The sequence below is a fragment of the Macaca nemestrina genome, chromosome 13, assembly GCF_043159975.1.
Source record: "Macaca nemestrina isolate mMacNem1 chromosome 13, mMacNem.hap1, whole genome shotgun sequence".
Classification (NCBI taxonomy): Eukaryota; Metazoa; Chordata; class Mammalia; order Primates; family Cercopithecidae; genus Macaca; species Macaca nemestrina.
Genome location: NC_092137.1, coordinates 110,842,990 through 110,855,144, shown reverse-complemented (window position 1 = coordinate 110,855,144; position 12,155 = coordinate 110,842,990). Strand labels below are relative to the sequence as shown.

Below are 12,155 nucleotides of genomic sequence, written 5' to 3'. Positions count from 1 at the left end.
GCCACTTGTGGCTTAAACTCCCCCCATGCGCTCTACTGCACCGCTGGGACGTGAACACTCTCGCCCTGGACGTTTCCTCTGAATGCTCAGGGCCCAGGCTCTTGGGTACACAGGCGGCCCCGGGGTTTATTTGAAAAAGGTGTCATGAACAGTGAAGTAACCCACGTGCCTAAGCTTTGATTGACATGAAGGAATGTAGAGGCTGCTGAAATCCTGGTCATTTTAGAACAAAGTATTTTATTAACAGTTTTCTGACAGAAAGAAATCGTTAAAAAATTGATCCCTGTTGAGGTAGAAGGATCTCGTCCTCATGCTTCTCAGTTCTTTCCAGAATCAGCTTCCAGTTCAGCTGCACAACAGGTTCTGCTGGTGGCTGGAGCAGTCCAGGCAGGTGCTGTTGGGTCTGAGTTCACACTGGTGCCCGTGTCGTCTCCAGTTATGGTGTGGGCTGTGGGGTTTGAGTTCACAGCATTGCCCATGTGGTCTCCAGTTACGGTGCTGGCCATGGAGTTTGAGTTCACACTGGTGCCTGCGTGGTCTTCAGTTACAGTGCTGGCCATTTGTGCCTTTCTGGGAAGTTAGAAGGAGGATCATTTCATCACCTCTCTGTCCTCCCACACCTGATCTATGCTGGGCCACCGTGAATTCTTCTTTTTAACTGTTTCTCTCATCACGGGCAACACTGATGTTCTGTGGTCCACGTTTGCCTTTTCTGAAAATGGATTCTGTGTTGCTTTATAGAATCACCTGGTCTCTTTTATGAATTTCGCTTTTCTTTAAGAAAATAATCGTGCTTTTATCTCTTCAATCTGAACTCTGTTCCCTGACACAGGCTCTTGCCAGCTCGAAAATTAAAAGTAATCTTTGATTATACTTAATACTTTCTAAACTTTTCAAAAGTTTATCAGCATGTGGGTTACTGAACATTGACTGTTTATTTAATGGAAAATTACATTCTAAGTAGAGTATTAGAGTGAAAATGATCTTTTGATTTTATTAAAATATTCAGGTAAAAATATTAAAATGCCTTCGCCAAACTTCATGCCTGCATATCGTGAAAACATTAAGCTGCTCTCTGCTCCCGGGAATGCATGAGTAGAGTATGTGTTTGAAAGCGTCATTCCAGTCTTAACTTTTAGGTATTCTTAAATGGGTAGGCTGGAGAAGTGACATTTAGCATTGAGTGAACGTTAGATAAAGATATGTCTTGATAAAAAAATAGTTAAAAACAATCTTTAGTGTTTCCTGTCGGGGTTCACCCATTAAAGAATGGTCTTGTAAAAAACTCATTAAGAGTGTCGGCGCCCAGAGGTGCTACCTTGCCCACAGTTTTGTCATCTGCTGTCACCAGGCGACACGCCCAGCGTTTAGCTGCACGTCAGATGTGGCCACGGGGCCACAGGGCATCTCTGCAGATGGATGTTCTTATGCAGATTAATGAGGATGGGGACCGCTGCAGAACTATAAGCCCCCCCAGGGGCTGACGGAAGCCTGGGAACACCCGAGACACCAGAGTCGCTGCTGCCCTGGGTGGAAGGATACCTGCCCTGGAAGATGGGAAACGCAATAAGGAGAAAGTACCAAGGTACGTGACGCTGTGAAAACGGAGATGTTTTAATTAAATTAACAATTAAAATCATTTTAATTATGTGAATTATTTGAACTCATGTTAGTTCTTTTTAGGAAATTAATACTTAAAGCAAGTTTGTTTTCTGAATTGTTTGAATTAATTGAGTCAGCACAAGAGTTAGCATTGATATCTGACCCTCTTCCAGGGTTGGGGCAGAGGAGATGGGGACAGAGGAGACGGGTCTCCCACCGGCTTTCCCCTGGAGCTCGGCCAGAATTTCCCATTGAGGAGCCCTCAGCTCCGTGAGAGCCAGGAGCTCTTGCAGAGAAGCCGCTGTCGGCATGCCACCCGCTTTCATGGCCCTGCTTTGCCATCCCTGTGCTCCAAGGGCCGGACCCTGCTGCTGCCTGTGCCAGACGGGTCTCACGGATATGCTAGCTAGGGGGTATTCATAGCGAGGCCTGGGTATCGCTGTCCAGATTCCATGGCTACAGGTTTCATTCTCTCGCTGTTTGTCCCCCTAGCAAGACTCATGAGGTTCCTTGAGGACAAGACCCCCTCCTGCCACCTGGTCTGTTTCCTGAACATTCTCTGCACTAGCACAGCTCCGGGATGCAGCACTGGTGAATCAGGGTGTCTGCCATAGTGTGGCGGGTCGCACTGCTGGGCACCATGATGGATGTTAGCCGCTGTGCTTCACTTTGGGGACACGTTTAAGTACAAAAGTAATTTTAAAATTTCACCATTACTTCAAGACAGCTGAGAGCCTATTAGCACAGAATCCCTGGTCTGAATGAAATCAAAGAGTTCTTATTAATTATTCATGATGCCATGAATATGTAGCCTTATTTTTTATAATTACCAGTCTGTATAATTAATCTTTCATTTAGTTAAAGTACTTAACAGTAAGTAGAGCTATAACTGCAACTGTTTTTAAAAGTATAGGGAAGAATGTTTAAATGTTTACTTAGAACCCCTTTTTTTAGCTTCATAGAGAATTTTTTTTACTTGTCAACGAGGATCTTTAATTATTTAAACCAAAAGAGAAAAACAGACCAGAAAAGAAAAACAACTAGTTAAGCTCGGAACCGCGAAGGTGGCATCGTTCCGTTAGTCTCGGGTTTTTCTTCCTGGGTTTGTGGCATGGTCAGAGTCCTTGTCTTTGATTTCCTAACACAAGTTGTTAAAGTTGGAAGTGAGTGTGAAATTGAGTTGGTCCAGCTTTATTCTTTCACGGATGAGAAGTGAATTATCTTCAGCAAGGTGGGTGCAGGCGTGGTCCCCGGGGGTCACTGTGGTGAATAGGCCACCCTGTGAGGAGCCAAGTTCGTCATCACTGGGACAGAGCCCAGGATACTTCCCCAGCTGGCCAGCCTCTTCCTAGAACCCCACACATTGCAAAGGATGGAGTCCAGATCTATACCATAAAGAAACGAGGGTGGTTACAGAAAGCACCACGATCTCAGCTGAGTGGCTCTGAGCACCCCAACGTTGGGGCACCTCAGCATCCTGTGTGGCTCAGGCTGTGCCCAGCAGGGAGGCTGGCCCGATCGAGCTGCGGTCTCCACCCTGAGAGTGAGGGCTCCTTCCCCCAGCACAGGTTAAAGCACCGTGTGTCCACCTGTGCAGTGGCTGGTCCCAGTGTGCCCTGGAGGGCAGAAACCTTGGGTCCTGCCACTAGTCCGGGGTGTCTGCTTCCCTTTCCTGCAGCTCCTGTGTCTGTGTGTCCAGGGGGCTCCGATCCCTGCCTCAGGACCATGCGTGAGGTTTTAAGTTCGCCCGCTTTGGAGCTGGCCCGGATCTTGGTTCTGTGGATCCTCGCTGTGTGGCTCTGGAGCAGTTCTGTCCTCAGGAGACGGATCCTCACAGCCGCCTCTTGGGGCCATGAGGAGAATTAATAGGATGACCCCCGGGTAGCTGCTCAAAGCCCTGTGCGGGGCCAGCCCTGTGTCTCCACCAGTTCCTTCCCTCTGTGCTCCCCCCACTGTCACATCACCAGCCTTTATTTCCTTTTCCTTGGACCCAGGCAGCGAGTGCCCCGCTGGCCTTGGTAGCCCCTTCTCTAGTCTGTCCTCAAATCACTTCCTGACGGACAGCCCTGACTAGCCATTGGCGTGACCAAAACCCCACAAAATAGAACCCAACTTCCTATTAAGCTGTGCAGAGCTGTCCCAGCCCCACTTCCCACAGGCTGGCCTCATTCGCTATGGGATCCGTGATTCTCACCTGGGGCTGGGGGTGCCCCTGGCATCTGGTGGGGAGTGTCAGGGATGTCCCTCCAGGCCCAGTACAGTCCCCCAGCCGGTGGCCAGCAGACAGCAGCACCCAACCTGATGTCCCTGTGGCTTCTGGTTCCCTGAGGCCCGTTGTGCTTTGCTGCCTCTGCATCCTCTCAGACGGGTGCCCTCTCTCCACCTTCACTGGTTAGCTGTGTTCCATCCATTAGAGCTCAAAGCACTGCCTCCCGGCAACTCAGCCCCTTCTCCTGGCCTGCCGTCTGCCTGCATCCCACGGTCTGTACCATGTCCTCGCGGGCCCATCAGAGCGAGGCTCCCAGGGAAGGAGAGGTTCCTGTTTGTGTCTCTGTCCCACCTTCTCTGGACCTGGCACCGTGCCCTTTGCCGACAGAGGTCTTGGGTTGATTGTCAGCAAAGCAGACAATCTATATGGCTCTAAATGGCTGTGAACATGCTTGATTAGGTTATTTTAAAAATAATTGGATATGTAAACATTTGAGTGTGACACAGGTGGATTTTTGGGCTAACGGTCTTGTTCTTCAGGGAGTAACCACAGGCCCATCCACGAGGACCATTTCCAGCTGATTTATGGAACACTGTTCTACCTGGCTAATTTTCAACGTTATCTCAGCCTGAGAGGTAGGTCAGCATGTGACGAAGATCACTGGTTTGAATCCTAATCTGCTCCTTAGGAGCTGCACCTTCCATGCCTTCGTTTCTTCCTTGGTTAGGTAGGGAAGGTATGAGCTACCTCAGAGTCGTGAGTGAGGCCTGCATCGAGTGACTGCATTAAAGTGACAAGAACTGCACCCGGAGTGTTGATATTTAAAGTCCTTTAAACATCACGATGCTGCATTTTGGTACCCAGGTAAAACAGCAAAGTTATTACAGATGCAGACGCAGACCCTTGGCGAGGTGGGTGACTGACGGCAGGAGGTGGATCACCGACCCTGTAACCAGGGCGTGGTCTGTTCGAGGCTCAACGAAGTGCACGTCATTGCGTGTACCACGGAGGTCCCTCTCGTGACGTCCTGGAAGGGTCCATGTGGCTAAGCCGTGTGGTCTGTTCATGACGTCCAGCAGGAGCAGAGCTTTCGGGTGCAGCCTTGCTCTTGTGTGCATAGCCCTCAACGGTCTCAAAAGTCTGAGGCTTAAAGCAGGCTTGGGATTTCCTTACACCTCCTGGACATCTAGTTTGCCTGGCAAACATGTTTTTCTTGGGTGTAAAGGTGAAAGAGTGGGTGATTCTGGTGATAGTGTACTAATTACTGCACTTCTGGGTCAGTGGCGCTTGGTTGAAGACACTATCTGCCCTGGGTGGACATCTCTGGGGTGATGAGAACCGGTGGCTGGATGTCGCGGAGTTGCCAAGAAGATGCCATTTTTTTCCTTTTTCCTCAGTAACAACACCTTATTTTGTTTAGGGAAGCAGCACACCCAGTTGAAAATCCAATTCTCTTGCATGGCGGAGCGGCTGGTGACACAGGTCCAGATGCTGGGATGCCGATGGGGGGTCCTGGAGAGGGAGGTGTCAGGAGGCTTTCCCGACCCTCAGCAGCCCTGAGCCCTTGTCCAGCCTTCTTGCCTGGAGCAGGACGCCTGGAGGGAAAGCAGCTTCGGGGGCCCGAGGGCCCGAAGGCAGAGTCCTGGCGTGTGAGGCAGGCCTGGGCCAGGCTCCTCGGAGGATGTCACAGAGCTGCTGCCCATGCGGGGACCACCCACCTCTGAGCCCCATGCAGATTTTCCTCAGTAGCCGAGTGAAATCCTGGTATGGCGAGTGAGGCAGTCAGAGGCACCTTTTGTGGAAGGAGGACAAAGCTGGAGGGAAAGAGGTTTTCCTAAAAGGCACAAGGCGCTGATTCTGCGTTAGGGATAATTCCTAGGAGTGTGGTTGCTGGTGGGTGGAAAACTGTAGCCAGAGAATAAGTGGGAATGGCCCTTGCTGGTATTTAACTGATTCGTTCCCGAATGGTCCGAGCAGTTCCAGTGAAAAGAACATTTCAAACACAGAATTTTTCATCCTGCCTGACAATCAGCGTGACCGTGTGCTGTTCCATCCTTCCTGGGTAACAGTGAGAGGGTCTCAGGCCCTTCCGGCCCTGTGCTGGCAATTCCCCAGGGTGTGTGCCCCATCCCGAATAGGCTGGAATGCCTCCGGGTGCAGCTGAGCCTCTTGAAAAGGGAAGAGACATGTGATGTGTTCTGGCTGAACAGGAAAATGAGGGAGGACAGGGAGAGGGGCCTGGAGGTGATGAGGATGGTGAGCAACACTGGGGACAGGGGCATGGACGGTAACGCCGGGGACAGGGGCATGGAGGGTAACGCCGGGGACAGGGGATGTAGGGTAACACCACTTCTCCAGGTGCCTTTGCGGGATGCTGCCGCCTCTCGCACCCCAGAGTGAAGTCAACAGGATTCTGTGCCCAGAAGCCCCAGAGCCTGGCAGCTGGGATTGGCCCAGTACGAACCACCGTTCACTGGCTCTGCCCCCTGAGACAGGCTCCCTGGTGTTTCCACCCTGGTTTCCCATCTGGACAGTGGGACCCTGAGTGTCCCTGTCACAGCTGCGCCCAGAGCCCTGGACTCCAGCGTGTCGTCGGCACTTGTTAGCGTTTCTTTTATTGTGGTCCGTGGATGAAGTGGCTCTCTCTTTGTGTGTTCACAGCCCTCCTGCTCCCTTTACCTTCTGGGAACACTTTTTACATAGCTTCGTATGTGGGGAGGACTCGAGTGATTAATCGAATGTTTCATCAGGTGCAGTTCTTCTGGTTCCCAGTTTTGACACAACATTTGGTGACATTTCCAGGGACTCCTGTGGTCAGCCTCACGGTTTCACTCTGTCACTTTCTAATGCAGTACTCTTTGGGAGTCTTTTCAATGAAGCGCCATCATTTAAAAATATGTTTTATAATATGCAGTTTCAGGTTAATTCTTCACCTTTGTGTCTCAGGCAGTGGCTCCCCACCTGTGAGTGGTCAGAAAGGTTCACGCAGTTTTCCAGGGCGGCCTTTGCATTTACTGGAACTATTAAGAGCTCGTTCCTGCTTCGGCGGCGATTGACATGCAGTGCGCATGAGGCCGTGCGTGGCTTAGTGTCTTCTCTAGGCTTACAGGTAAGTTTTTGTTCTTCCCCAAGCCTGCTCCGCTGTGCGGAGTGTTCACTGCGGGCGACGGTCACGCTGTCTGGCACAGGCCACCGAGGCCACAGGGCAGGTTCCACGTAGCGGAGCCTACAGAATGGCAGAGCCCGGCCTCCTCGCCGCCCTTCATGGGGAGCAGAAAGCAAAAGCCTGTGATCAGAGCTGTGCTAGCCCAGAAAGCCTCTGAACAGGTTGAATTGAGGAATCGGCTCCTACCAACTGCCCATGTTTAGGATGTGTTTGAGTTTTTGTGATTTTTCCTGCACTGAAGCTACTGGGCTGGCTCTGAGTCACCGTCATGGGACTTCACATTGCCCCGACGGGAAGCAGCGGGGGAGGAGGGCTGCACAGAGGCTTGCGGCCCTGATAATGAAGGGTTTGTTGCCTCTTGGGACAGCGAGTTCAAACTCTTTGTAATTGTCAGCGTAAATAGTGACCCGCTGAGGACAGGGCTGTAATTCAGGGTGGCATGGTTGATTGTCATCGTTGATATCAGGTACCTGCCTCTAAAATGACGGTACCTGTAGTGTGGCTCCAGGAGGACAGCGCCTGCCAAACATACATGCTCCTGGGCCCCTGCAGACAAGGTCGTGCTGCCAGCCAGGCCTGCAGTTGTGGGTCAGAGGGTTCTACAGGGCACCGAGTGCCTCCGCCGTTTGCTTGTGGGGCCCAGCCTTCCGTCCCTCCCGGTCCCCAGTGCGGCTTCTCCCAGGATTCTCCCAGCCCCGTGCACACCTCCGTCTTCACAGCTTCCGTAGTTTTCTCGTGGGCGCCCCAGGTGGGCGCCTGGGCAGGGTTCGTGTGTCAGTCGAGTCCCTGGCTCCTGGCTCAGCAGGTCCCTTCATGAGTCAGCCAGCAGTGTGCCTGCATGTTCAGGATACTTGTCAGGGGCCTTCCTCAGGTCAGAGCAAGACCGACGCTCACCTCATCCTTGGGAGTTTGGAGCCCGCCCTGGAGAGACTCCAGCCACGTCCAAAGGGGCCATCCGGGTCCCGCAGGCTGGTGGGAGTGACTTCTGAGCCACTCGAGACCACACTTTGTGTTTCTACACCCCACAAAGCCACTTAAAGTGCCATGTTCTGGTGCCGTGTGCCTCTCGAGTGTGGCACACAAGCCTGGACGGGGATCTGAACGGGCGGTGCCTTCCTCAGTCTATGCTTGAGTTTTGGGGCAAGTGGAGCACTCCTGGCTGTGATTTTCACCACTGTCTGGAGAATCACAAGACGGTCTCACCTGCAGCCTGAGGGACACATCGGCAGCCACTGAGGAGCCGGCAGGTCCGGCCTTGGTCCCACTCAGTCCTTCTCGACTTTGGTGACAGAGGAGACAGTAAAGCTTCAGCTGGGAGTCCCAGGCCTTCTCTGCTTGGGGTCCTGGGACTGAGATAGCACAGATTCTGCCATCCACGTGCTGGGGGCCCCGCTGTGCGGCTCCCTTCTCTGGTCAGGGGCCGTGCCCTTGGGCTGGGCAGCTCGGGGTCCTCGCACTCAGGGGCTCAGGGCGGGTCCTGGATGCAGAGAGAAGGAGAAGGGCGGTGGTTTGAGCCCAACTGTGTTGGCTTCATCTTCTGCCTCTTGTCCCTAAATACATTTGCAAAGTTTTCCAGATGAAAACTCAGAAGGGATTTTTAATGACTGGAATCTGTGAATTCCATGGAAGCCAAGTCTGTCCACCTCTTTCACCCCCCTCACTTCTCCCCGTTGGGGCTGATGTTGGCAGCGTTCATAGGGGCAGGGACCCAAGGGGTGGTGGCCAGCCCTCAGCCCTGCGTCCCTCCCCTCCTCCCCTCAGCGCCACAGCATTTCGGTGTCATCCCCTTCCCTGCACGCATCCTCATGAAAACGAAGTGCGGCTGGAGGTAGATGCCTGCGCCCACTCCCATGACCTTCCCGGCCAGCCCGGCTGCAGTGGCCCCTGGGCAGGCATCTGTCTGGTGCTGCCTCCATGCCCCTCCCATCACCTGACACTCGTGCTCCTGAATCTTCACGCGTGTGCTCCGTGCAGCCACCTCACGGGATCCCTGGGGACTGAGACAGTGTCTCACGCCGGTCAGAATGCTCTTCTCTGTCCACTGAATAGTCCAACACAGAATCATTCCTCTGTGATTATTTATGCTTTGTTATGTAGAACTGGAATAAAGAAAAAGTGAATTTAGACATTACAGCCTTCAGGTTGAAGCTAGGTAATTGCATTAGGGAATGAAATGAGAGCTTTTGAGCTTCTCGAGTTCTATTTCCACATCTTCGTATCCCCATCACCCTATACCCAGTGTCTAACACAGCTCTTGGTCTAGGAGTTTCTTGATAAATGCTCATTGAATTGAACTGGCCTGAGCTTAACATTCCTACCCAGACTTAGAAGCCAGTCCCTGAGCAAATTGCATTTAGAACGTGAGTTTGACGTTACTGTGGTAAGGGGTATCCTACACATCATAATTCCTAGTCAATATCGGGTATTTAGTTAAAATAGAGGCAAGTATGGAGAGGCATTGGCCCATCTGGCGAAAGGGCAAGGCACGGTGCTTTAGGTCCAGGTCCCCAATATCAACTATGGAAATAAAAAGTTGTCAACTCCAATTGCAGCCCTGTCCTCAGCGGGTCATTGTTTATGCTAACAATTATAAACAGCGTGAACTTGCTGTCCTGAGAGGCAACACACCCTCCATTCTCTCTGCAGTGCAGCTGCCTTGGTGGATGGAACATGCCCCTCCTCCCTCCCTCCACCCTCCTCTCTCCTTCCCTCCCTCATCCTCTCTCCCGTCCTCCCCCCTCCTCGCTTCTTCCCTCCCTCCTCCTCTCTCCCTCCCTCCCCCCTCTCCTCTCCCTCCCTCCCCCCCTCCTCTCCCTCTCTCCTCTCCTCTCCCTCCCTCCTGCCTCCTCTCTCCCTCCCTCGCCCTCCTCTCTCCCTCTCTCTCCCCTCCTCTCTCCCTCCTTCCCCCCTCCTTATTCCTGTTTTCTCTCACCTTTCTCTCCCTACCTTCTCTCCTGGGGTGAAGGGCAGGAGAGAAGAGACCTCCGGAATCTTGTGCTTCATCCAAGCAGCTTGGGGGCAGCATCAACAGCTGCAATTTGGCTGCCCCAGCAGGTGCCTCAGGGCAGCCTTTCTAATGGGAGTCCTGGAATCATGTCTTTCCTTAATGTGTCCTAAAGGCTGGAGGACATGAAGTGAAACAATGCTCCATGCTCAGTCCTGTGATTTTGTGTATTTATTGGACTTACTTTGAAATTAAACTAAATGATACCCAAGGTACAGCATGAGAAAAAAGAAAAAACAGGCTATGGTGTTCGAAAAACAAACAAAACCATTTGGTTTGTTGGTTTGTTCTTAGACCTTCACAGGCTCCTAGGTCACACGTTTCAGTTTCTCAGCGAGTGACATTCTCTGCGGAAGCCGTGTCAGCCTCTTGTTTGTTGATGTCAGCCACAGCAGAAAGAAGCACTCCGTAGGCCCCGTGCTCAGCACCTTGGCGTGAGCTCTTACAATCTTCTATTCATGCTCATCACAGCTCTGTGCAGTGGGCGTCCTCCTGATCCCGGTGGGAGGATGGAGGATGGAGGCGGAACGGTGAGTGACAGCAGGATCACATGAGGGGTCTCTCCCGAGGTAGAGAGGGGAACCGACCCAGAACCTCAGTGCCCATTACGTCCTTCCTACTCCTCCTCTGCCTCTCTGTGACTGACTCAGGCTGCAGGGACAGACGTGAGTATGTGCAGAGTGTGTGTGCACCCCTGGGGGTGTGTGCTCATATTGGCAGGGAGGGATGTGAGTGTGTACAGAGCGTGTGTGCACACCTGGGCATGTGTGCTGGCATTGGCAGGGACAGATGTGTACAGAGTGTGTGTGCACACCTCGGGGGTGCGTGCTGTTGGCATGGACAGACGTGAGCGTGTACAGAGGAAGTGTACACACCTGGGGGTGTGTGCTGGTGTTAGCATAGACAGACATTAGCGTGTACAGGGCATGTGTACACACCTGGGGGTGTGTGCTTATGTTGTTTTGTAATCGGCAAATACGTGGCCCGATGCTTCTGGCGGCCCTGCGCCCGTGCTGACTCCGTCAGTGGCTCTCGGGTTGGGGTCTCCATCTCCCCAGACAGCTCTCGAGTGGCTTGAGGTTTCAGATTCTTCCTCTCCGGTTACTTGGGCCTCCTCAGACCAAACATCAGAACCAGCCAACTGCAAACTACAAGAACATTCAAATGCATCTTCAGTAGAGAAAACAAAAGCACTTGGAATAATTTTCCAACATGACCCCGTGGTTAAGCCATTAGATACTCCAGCCAACAGATTGAGTCACTTTAAAATTCACACCAATTAAAATGGTTGTGACAGTTGCAGAGCTTTACCGCTAAACCTTGAAATAATTGAAGAGTTCTGCTCCACTTGCTTACAAACTGGGGTTGGGGATAACTTTCAGTCCAAAGTAGCAACCTTCTAAATCCAGCTTAGATGCGAGGCTCCCACTCACACAGGAAGAGACAGAGGCCCTTGATTATTCTCCTGTTTCAGATACTTTGTCATTTTTTTTGTATCCTGATCATCACTTCTGCTTTTCTAATTCAAACTAAAGGGAGTTTAGTTCTGTTTTGGAGAAGCTGTGGTTAGCGGTTTCTTTTTCATGGTTTGCTTAATCTCTTAAGTCTGGCACTTACATTTACCCAAATGGACTTTTCTTTAGTAAGACGGTGCCGTAGCCCAGGGCTTTTCCCTCCATATCTGCTCCCCAGGAGGCCCCCTAGGAATGGGCGCTAGAGATCCAGCCCCTCTCCGTGTGCCATTTTCTTTGAGTCCAATGTAGGTTTGGCTGAGAGAAGAAAAGAGGTCCGGGTTAGGTGCCTTTGACTGCTTGCTTGTGAAATGTTTAATGATAAGGCGACTTCCAAACTAATTTTACACATTAATAGTTGTAGCTTAAAGTATCACTGCAGTCATAAGAACAAGAAACACTCCCATAAAGTAGATAGGCAGAAAAAAGCCATAAAAGTTTAATAAAGTGCAAATAAAATGGTGTTGTAAGAATGTACAGTGGGAAATGTTCTCAGTCCAGCCGGATCGGCTGTGGCATCCTCCTGTAAATACATTCAGCCACGTGTGGCCCAGATAGCAATCAGTACTGTGAATTGTGATCCAGAATGTTCTTGGGGGCCGATACCTGGACTGTGCCAGCAGCTGAGTGTGATTGGACGTCACGGGGGCGATGTGCTTAGCG

The 12,155-nt window shown here is 51.7% G+C and overlaps 1 long non-coding RNA gene across 2 annotated transcripts; it reads left to right on the top strand.

The window, feature by feature from the left end:
* The first annotated feature begins 547 nt into the window (after window positions 1-547).
* Window positions 548-10,942, top strand: LOC139357954 (uncharacterized). Of its 2 annotated transcripts, XR_011612043.1 has the most exons (5): window positions 548-1,585; window positions 4,351-4,450; window positions 4,543-4,675; window positions 6,758-6,920; window positions 10,276-10,942. It is a non-coding gene; the product is annotated as an uncharacterized lncRNA (long non-coding RNA). The 2 variants fall into 2 exon arrangements; XR_011612042.1 differs by lacking the exon at window positions 4,543-4,675 and having other exon boundaries at window positions 4,351-4,446.
* Window positions 10,943-12,155: the final 1,213 nt, after the last annotated feature.